Source organism: Heptranchias perlo, chromosome 31 (assembly GCF_035084215.1).
Source record: "Heptranchias perlo isolate sHepPer1 chromosome 31, sHepPer1.hap1, whole genome shotgun sequence".
Lineage (NCBI taxonomy): Eukaryota > Metazoa > Chordata > Chondrichthyes > Hexanchiformes > Hexanchidae > Heptranchias > Heptranchias perlo.
The window spans coordinates 6,887,017-6,896,529 of record NC_090355.1 but is presented as its reverse complement, the minus strand read 5'-3'; positions in this window follow the sequence as shown (position 1 = coordinate 6,896,529).

Sequence of the window (9,513 nt, the reverse complement as noted above, 5' to 3'; positions counted from 1 at the left end):
TCAGCGAATAGTTTCTCTCCTCCCAAATTGTGGTGCTCACTGATGTTACATATTGCGAATGACATGTTAATGGGGCTCATTACAAGGATTGTGAAAGTGATAAAAAATCAGACGCTTGAGTAGATTTGTTAGCTGATAAAATATTTAATATATACACACACACACACACACACTTACAATTATGTTTAAAGTAAAACCAAGTTGACTGGATATTATTGAGAATGTTGCCCCTAAATATTGTTTTATACATATATAAAAACAATATTTCGTATATATACATATATGTTTAGTGTGTTTTATATATATGTGTATACTTACAATTCTGTTTGAAGTAAAACCAATTTGACTGAATATTTTTGAAAGAATGTTGCCCTGTGATTTGTCCTCCTTTTGTCTTCCCTAACTGTGTAGCATGTCTGCCAAGGAGAACTTGTGAACAACTCGCTCCCAAGCTTTTCCCTTTAATACAAGTTGGTGTATAAGGGCAATGGGGGACTGTCACTATGAATGATCTGATTCCCTTGCCTTGTGTGCCCGTGATTTGACACAGGATGACAGCTGAGCCAGGGCGAGTATCAAACTTGCATCCCATGTTTATTTGGTATTATTTGTAAAGAGGCTCATATGTGGACATTGCCCTTTAAAAATTAACCCTGTGTCACCCGAGCTGCCTCCTTCTAGAGGCTCTTGGCTGTCATTCTGAAAAATTCCTTAGTGAAGAGTTGGATTAAAAAATGATGGGGACCAAGTACCGACCCAGTAAAATAACAGAGCCAGTAGTGCTGAGTTGTACTGCCAGCAGTGCACCCTGCTCTGGTTCAGGCAAAATAGATCTCTGCGTGGCTCAGTGGAGTCAAAATACCAGTTAAATTTTAATGTTAGCAAAGTGTATAGGAGAATTGTTTCTTAGCACAAAATTCAAAAGGTTCACTTGGTACTGGTTGTGGTTAGAATGTACTTGTTGGAAAGCCAAAGGGCTGGGATAAATTCCTCCAGCTGGTTTAGCACTAAAGAGTGACAAATCCCCAGGACCAGATGGTTTCCATCCCAGGGTTTTAAAGGAAGTAGGTGAGCACATTGCGGATGCCTTAACTATAATCTTTCAAAGTTCTCCAGATTCAGGAATTGTCCCTCCAGATTGGAAAATTGCACATGTCACTCCACTTTTTAAGAAAGGAGAGAGAGGGAAACCGGGGAATTATAGACCAGTTAGCCCAACATCTGTTGTGGGGAAAATGCTGGAGTCTATAATTAAGGATAGGGTGACTGAACACCTCGAGAATTTTCAGTTAATCAGAGAGAGCCAGCATGGATTTGTGAAAGGTAGGTCGTGCCTGACAAACCTGATTGAATTTTTTGAAGAGGTGACTAAAGTAGTGGACAGGGGAATGTCAATGGATGTTATTTATATGGACTTCCAGAAGGCATTTGATAAGGTCCCACCAAGTCCGTACTTTTCCTTCGATTCCATGGGCTAAGATAGAAGCCCATAGAATCGAAGGAAAAGTATGGACTTGGTTAGGAAGTTGGCTGAGCGAAAGGCAACAGAGAGTAGGGATAATGGGAAGGTACTCACATTGGCAGGATGTGACTAGTGGAGTCCCACAGGGCTCTGTCTTGGGGCCTCAATTATTCACAATATTTATGAACGACTTAGATGAAGGCTTAGAAAGTCTCATATCTAAGTTTGCCGATGACACAAAGATTGGTGGCATTGTAAGCAGTGTAGATGAAAACATAAAATTACAAAGTGATATTGGGCAAAACTGTGGCAAATGGAATTCAATGTAGACAAATGTGAGGTCATCCACTTTTGGATCAAAAAAGGATAGAACAGGGTACTTTCTAAATGGTAAAAAGTTAAAAACAGTGGATGTCCAAAGGGACTTAGGGGTTCAGGAACATAGATCATTGAAGTGTCATGAACAGGTGCAGAAAATAATCAAGAAGGCAAATGGAATGCTGGCCTTTATATCTAGAGGACTAGAGTACAAGGGGGCAGAAGTTATGCTGCAGCTGTACAAAACCCTGGTTAGACCGTACCTGGAGTACTGTGAGCAGTTCTGGGCACCGCACCTTCGGAAGGACATATTGGCCTTGGAGGGACTGCGGCGTAGGTTTACTAGAATGATACCCGGACTTCAAGGGTTAAGTTACGAGGAGAGATTACATAAATTGGGGTTGTATTCTCTAGAGTTTCGAAGGTTAAGGGATGATCTGATCGAGGTTTATAAGATATTAAGGGGAACAGATAGGGTGGATAGAGAGAAACTATTTCTGCTGGTTGGGGATTTTAGGAGTAGGGGGCACAGTCTAAAAATTAGAGCCAGGCCTTTCAGGAGCGAGATTAGAAAACATTTCTACACACAAAGGGTTGTAGAAGTTTGGAACTCTCTTCCGCAAATGGCAATTGATACTAGCTCAATTGCTAAATTTAAATGTGAGATAGATAGCTTTTTGGCAACCAAAGGTATTAAGGGATATGGGCCAGAGGCAGGTATATGGATTTAGATCACAGATCAGCCATGATCTTATCAAATGGCAGAGCAGGCATGAGGGGCTGAATGGCCTACTCCTGTTCCTATGTTCCTATGGTTTCATGGCACACGGGAGAATTCATCCCCAGAGATTTCGCTCTGCATCAAACACCTTGCATTGATGCAAATCTTAAACTACTTTGCATTAATGTTGAGATTTTCAACCTTGTTTTCTTAAAACAAAAATATGCCACTTACAAAAATCTTAGCAGATATCAAGATTTGGCTACATTTTAGCCAATCAAACAAAATCCAATTGTTTAGAAAGTTGTTCCCACCTCCAAAATGGATGGTGGGAGTGAGGAGGAAGAAAATAGGCAAAGAAAGTGTTTAAAAATTAATCTAGAAGGGAAACAATGTTTGGATACAAAAGTAAATTTAAGTTTAAAGCAGAAAATAGGGAAGAAAAGGAAGTCAGCTGGCATGTGTTTGCGCTTTTGGGTTAATATTACAATAATAAAGCAACTCTTGACATTTGGGCAGTGTTCTTGCCGTAATGTTAAGATGTGTTTCACCATTACAATCTGTGAACCAGGGTTAAATTCTGACTTTTATTTTGCATTATTATTTCAAACTTCAAAAAATATTTGCAAAAATATACAATAAATCCAAACCTTTAAGATCACGAGCAGTAAATTGGGAGAAACCACATTGGCACTTGTGGCAACTGGGTGGCACAGTGCAGTGGTGTATCAGTGTATTGCATCTTACAGGAGTGGGCACAGTTCATGCCAACGCACTGCGTGAGGGCTGTTTTGCTTATTGGAACTGTTTTTTAAATTGATGAAACTGGGTGAAGGGCCAAGTCCTATCATGTAGAGTGCCGTGAGGTTTGGGGAAAAAAACAGACACACTGAGTTATTATGGTCTGGAATGCACTGCCTGAAAGGGCGGTGGAAGCAGATTCAATAATAACTTTCAAGAGGGAATTGGATAAATACTTGAAGGGGAGAAAATTGCAGGGCTGTGGGGAAAGAGCAGGGGAGTGAGAATAATTGGACAGCTCTTTCAAAGAGCCGACACAGGCACGATGGGCCGAATGGCCTCCTTCAGTACAGTAAGATTCTATGATGTAGATTGTAGGAGGAAGGGAAGACTTACGGAAAAAGTAATCAGATCACAAGGGGGATCCGGATGAGGAAAGCCCATCCTGCTTCGTCTATCCAAAAATAATCTACAGTTCACAATATCCAGGGTTTGTTCTTTGTGGTGTAACTCTTCCAGAAACTGGCAGCACCTTCTCAGTAGTTGCAAAACTATACCACAGACTAAAGAAAAAAGGTGGGAGGAAGCAGACGATTACACCTCAAGTATTTTTTTCAAACTGTATACAATGCGGTGAGACCAGTTTGTCCCAGTCAGGAATTCAACAGTGGTAAGTTGCCAGAGACTGAACGAGATTTCCATTTTGCAGCAGTGTACGAGAGATATTTTTAAATAAAACAGGTTTGGTTACAAAAAGCCATTTTTTTCTTTCACAACCCTAATTAGATTGTGATCTGCAGTAATAATCTGCCATGATATTTTTAAACAGTGTGTAAATTAAGGGAAAGCTAGATATGTACACGAGGGAGAAAGGAATAGAAGGCTATGGTGAGATGAAGTAAAGTGGGAGGTGTTCCATGTGGAGCATAAATACCAGCATAGACCTGTTGGGCCAAATGGCCTGTTTCTGTGCTGTAAAATCGATGTAATTCTATGTCAAAAATAGCTGTCAGTATTGGATCAATTTGCATGCTGATAGTCACCTTTTTATTTGCTATAAATAAGGTATGAATAGAGCAATTACTTAACCCAATATAAATGACTCTATTCAGATTCAGTTTCTTCATAACTGTTGGGATTGGAAGTAACTGCATGCCAGGTCCATTAACTCTCCCTCTCCCTCTTCCCTTCACTTGATTAGTTCATCAACATTCATTGTTCTCAACTAGGTTCGAAACAATCGTAAACATTAGAGGGCTGTGTCAGCTGTGGCTCAGTGGGTAGCACTCTTACCTCTGCGTCATTAGGTTGTGGGTTCACTCCCGAAACTTGAGCATATAATCCAGGCTGACACTTCAGTGCAGTACTGAGGGAGTGCTGCATTGTCGGAGGTGCTGTCTTTCAGATGAGATGTTAAATCGAGGCCCTGCCTGCCCTGTCAGGTGGATGTAAAAGATCCAAAGGCACTATTTCAAAGAAGAGCAGGGGAGTTCTCCCCCGTGTCCTGGTCAATATTTATCCCTCAACCAATATTGCTGAAACAGATTTTCTGGTTATTATCTCATTGCTGTTTGCTGTGCGCAATTTGGCTGCCGCATTTCCTGCATTACAACAGTGACTACACTTTAAAAGTACTTCATTGACTGTAAAGCGCTTTGGGACATCCCGAGGGCATTAAAGGCGCAATATAAATGTAAGCCTTTCTTTCTTTTGGGCTGTAGCACAAAACAGGCGATCGCGAATCAGCTGCCTGTTTTACATCCTGCTCGATTTTCTTTCCCATTAACTTCGCCATCACCTGTTTTACATGACAGCCCAAAACCAATTTCACCCCACCCAAGTTTTTTTGAAAAGTCAGGAGCCTAGAAATTTGATCACGGCTATCGCTGCTGCCATGGAAGCTCAGGCAGCTGCCATCTGGGCGCTTAAAATGTGGACCGTCGTCAAGTATGAGAATTAACTTCAACCATTTAAAAGCTGTCATTCAAAATTTTAGCGCAACGAGTGGAAGCAACTGTAAGCATTTAAAAATCCCACGTTCTTACTGAAATTAGAACAAAGTTGATTGTTCTGGATGGGGTGAGGCACTGAAACCCTGGCCAAACCTAAGCAAGTCCGTTCACGGGTGCCAGATTCTGAGGCTGAGTCGATGCCAAAATGTTGTGAGCAATGCCACGGGAGATCAGCAAGTGCAGTGTACAGAGCAATGTACATGCAGCAATAGAATTTCCCAATCATCCACTGCCCACTGTAATATATTTGAATAATGACTGCCATTTGCCTATTAACCTTTGTCATTTTATTTTTTTTTTGCAAAGTAGTTCCTTTTTCACCCAGAGGGTGGCGGGGGTCTGGAACTCACTGCCTAAAAAGGTGGTAGCGGCAGAAACCCTCATCGCATTTGTAAAATACTTGGATATGCGCTTGAAGTGCCCTAACCTACAAGGCTACGGACCAAGTGCTGGAAAGTTGTATTAGGCTAGATAGCTCTTCTTCGGCCAGCACAGGTACGAAGGGCTAGACCATAAGAGATCGTAAGAGGTGGGGGCAGGAGTAGGCCATTCGGCCCCTCGAGCCTGCTCCCCCATTTAATGAGATCATGGCTGATCTGATTTTTACCTCAACTCCACTTTCCTGCCTTTTCCCCATATCCTTTCACTCCCTTGCTGATCAAAAATTTGTCTAACTCAGCCTTGAATGTATTCAGTGACTCAGCCTCCACAGCTTTTTGGGGTAAACAATTCCAAAGATTCATAACCCTCTGGGAGAAGAAATTCCTCCTCATTTCCATCTTTGAGGGCTGTGCAGTAGACGTGGTCTACATGGACTTCAGCAAAGCATTTGACAAGGTACCGCATGGTAGGTTGTTACATAAGGTTAAATCTCATGGGATCCAAGGTGAGGTAGCCAATTGGATACAAAATTGGCTTGACGACAGAAGACAAAGGGTGGTTGTCGAGGGTTGTTTTTCAAACTGGATGCCTGTGTCCAGCGGTGTGCCTCAGGGATCGGTGCTGGGTCCGCTGTTATTTGTTATTTATATTAATGATTTGGATGAGAATTTAGGAGGCATGGTTAGTAAGTTTGCAGATGACACCAAGATTGGTGGCATTGTGGACAGTGAAGAAGGTTATCTAGGATTGCAACGGGATCTTGATAAATTGGGCCAGTGGGCCGATGAATGGCAGATGGAGTTTAATTTAGATAAATGTGAGGTGATGCATTTTGGTAGATCGAATCGGGCCAGGACCTACTCCGTTAATGGTAGGGCGTTGGGGAGAGTTATAGAACAAAGAGATCTAGGAGTACAGATTCATAGCTCCATGAAAGTGGAGTCACAGGTGGATAGGGTGGTGAAGAAGGCATTCAGCATGCTTGGTTTCATTGGTCAGAACATTGAATGCAGGAGTTGGGATGTCTTGTTGAAGTTGTACAGGGCATTGGTGAGGCCACACTTGGAGTACTGTGTACAGTTCTGGTCACCCTATTATAGAAAGGATATTATTAAACTAGAAAGAGTGCAGAAAAGATTTACTAGGATGCTACCGGGACTTGATGGTTTGACTTACAGGGAGAGGTTAGACAGACTGGGACTTTATTCCCTGGAGAGTAGGAGGTTAAGGGGTGATCTTATAGAAGTCTATAAAATAATGAGGGGCATAGATAAGGTCGATAGTCAAAATCTTTTCCCAAAGGTAGGGGAGTCTATAACGAGGGGGCACAGATTTAAGGTGAGAGGGGAGAGATACAAAAGGATCCAGAGGGGCAATTTTTTCACTCAAAGGGTGGTGAGTGTCTGGAACGAGCTGCCAGAGGCAGTAGTAGAGGCGGGTACAATTTTGTCTTTTAAAAAGCATTTGGACAGTTACATGGGGAAGATGGGTATCGAGGGATATGGGCCAAGTGCAGGCAATTGGGACTAGCTTAGTGGTATAAACTGGGCGACATGGACATGTTGGGCCGAAGGGCCTGTTTCCATGTTGTAACTTCTATGATTCTATGATTCTATGATTAAACAGGCGACTCCTTATTCTGAGACTATGACCCCTAGTTTTAGATTCCCCCATGAGGGGTAACATCCTCTCAGCATTTACCCTATCGAGTCCCCTCAGAATCTTGTATGTTTCAATAAGATCTCCTCTCATTCTTCTAAACTCCAATGAGTATAGACCCAACCTGTTCAATCTTTCCTCATAAGACAACTCTTCCATACCTGGAATCAACCTAGTGAACCTTCTCTGAACTGCCTCCAATGCAAGTCAGTTAAGCTTCTGGTCAATGTTGACCCCCCAGGATATTAATGGGGGCCTAAAGGACAACAATGAGTTGACTTCTGGTGTGAGACTTTGCTTGCTGAGAGCCAAACCGCAGTAGGAAGGGACCTCGCTGAAAGAACAAGGGACAAGGATGTGGTCAAGAAAAAAGAACTGTTTAAAGTGACCATTAACACCTGAGCATAGGAAAACATGTTTGTCGTCTTTTATCCTTATTATCAGACAATGGGGTGAGATAAGCCTGAGTGCGGTCAACCGTCAGCAGGTATAGATGGCCTTTGTGCCTCTTACAGATAGAGTAAAACCTGTTTAAAAGGAATGAAGGCATAAATTAACGAGATCAGCCAAGTCGGCCGCCAGCTTAAAGGGATAATGTGGAAATCAACATTGCTTGCGAAAGACTGTATAAATATGAACTGAGATCTGCAGTATAGGACTGGAACCACAGCCACTTACAGGAAACAGGTAGAGTCCGGTCAGCTCTACTGGGACCTACATCGCCGTTGGAAGACCAACTGAGGAATGATTGTAAGTTTTAAACTAGGAACTTTGGGAATAGCTAGCTAAGAGGGGGATAGTCTAGGGACTTTCTCCTCATATGGATCACGCATGCAGCTGAGTGTAAGCTTACTGCAAGTTGGAAGTAAAGTGGGAACTGTGCAATAAAGAGTGAGAGTTGACTTTTAAAATCGTGTATTTGTGTTGTTCTGTTGGGTGTTGAACCTCGTCATCCTCGCCATAATTCTAGGGTCACGAGCTTAATGGGATAATCTCCCTACAGGGCCTTGGCCTTGGTGGTGCCATTGAAGGTCAAGGGGAGATGGCTGGGCTTTCTCGTTCAAGGTGGTCATTACTTGGCACTTATGTAGTGTAAATGTTACCTTCCACTTGTCAGCCCTAGCCTGGATGTTATCCAGGTCCTGCTGTAAGTTGGAATGGGCTGTTGCATTATCTGAGAAGTTATGAATGGAGCTGAACACTGGAATCGTCAGCTGATAACCCCACTTTTGACCTTATGATGGAAAGCAGGTCATTGGTGAAGCAACTGAAGCTGGTTAGGCTGATGACATTTCCCTGAGGAACTTTTGCAGTGATGACTAGCCTCTGACAACCACCACTATCTTCTTTTGCGTCAGGTACGGCTCTAACCTCTGGAGAGTGTCCCCCTTGACCATCACTGAGCTCAGTTTTGCTAGGGCTTCTTGGTGTCGTACTTGGTCGAATGCTGCCTTGAAACTGATGGCAGATACTCTCACCGTTCCTCTGGTATTCAGAAAAAGGGGGCATTTGACAGATGTCAGGTTGATAATACAAGTGAGAACCAGGCTGAATATAGAAATTACAGAGGAGAAGTGAAAATGGCAATACGAGGGGCAAAGAGAGATTATGAGAATAGACTAGCAGCTAACATAAAAGGGAATCCAAAAGTCTTCCATAGTAAACGGGTAGTAAGAGGAGGGGTGGAACCCATTAGGGGCCTTAAAAGGAGATCTACACATGGAGGCAGAGGGCATGGCTGAGGTTCTAAAGAGTACTTTGCATCTGTGTTTACCAAGGAAGAAGATGCTGCCAAAGTCACAGTAAAAGGGGAGGTGGTTGAGATACTAGATGGAGTGAAAATTGATAGAGGAGGTACTAGAAAGGCTGGCTATGCTTAAAGTAAATGTCACCCGGGTCTGGATGGACTGCATCCTAGATTGCTGAGGGAAGGTGGAAATTGCAGAGGTGCTGGCCATAATTTTCCAATCCTCCTTAGATATGGGGGTGGTGCCAGAGGACTGGGAGAATTGCAAATGTTACATATGGGGGTGGTGCCAGAGGACTGGGAGAATTGCAAATGTTACACCCTTGTTCAAAAAAGGGTGTAAGGATAAACCCAGCAACTACAGGCCAGTCAGTTTAACCTTGGTGGTGGGGAAACTTTTAGAAATGATAATCTGGGTCAAAATTAGTAGTCACTTGGACAAGTGTGGATTAGTAAAGGAAAGCCAGCACGG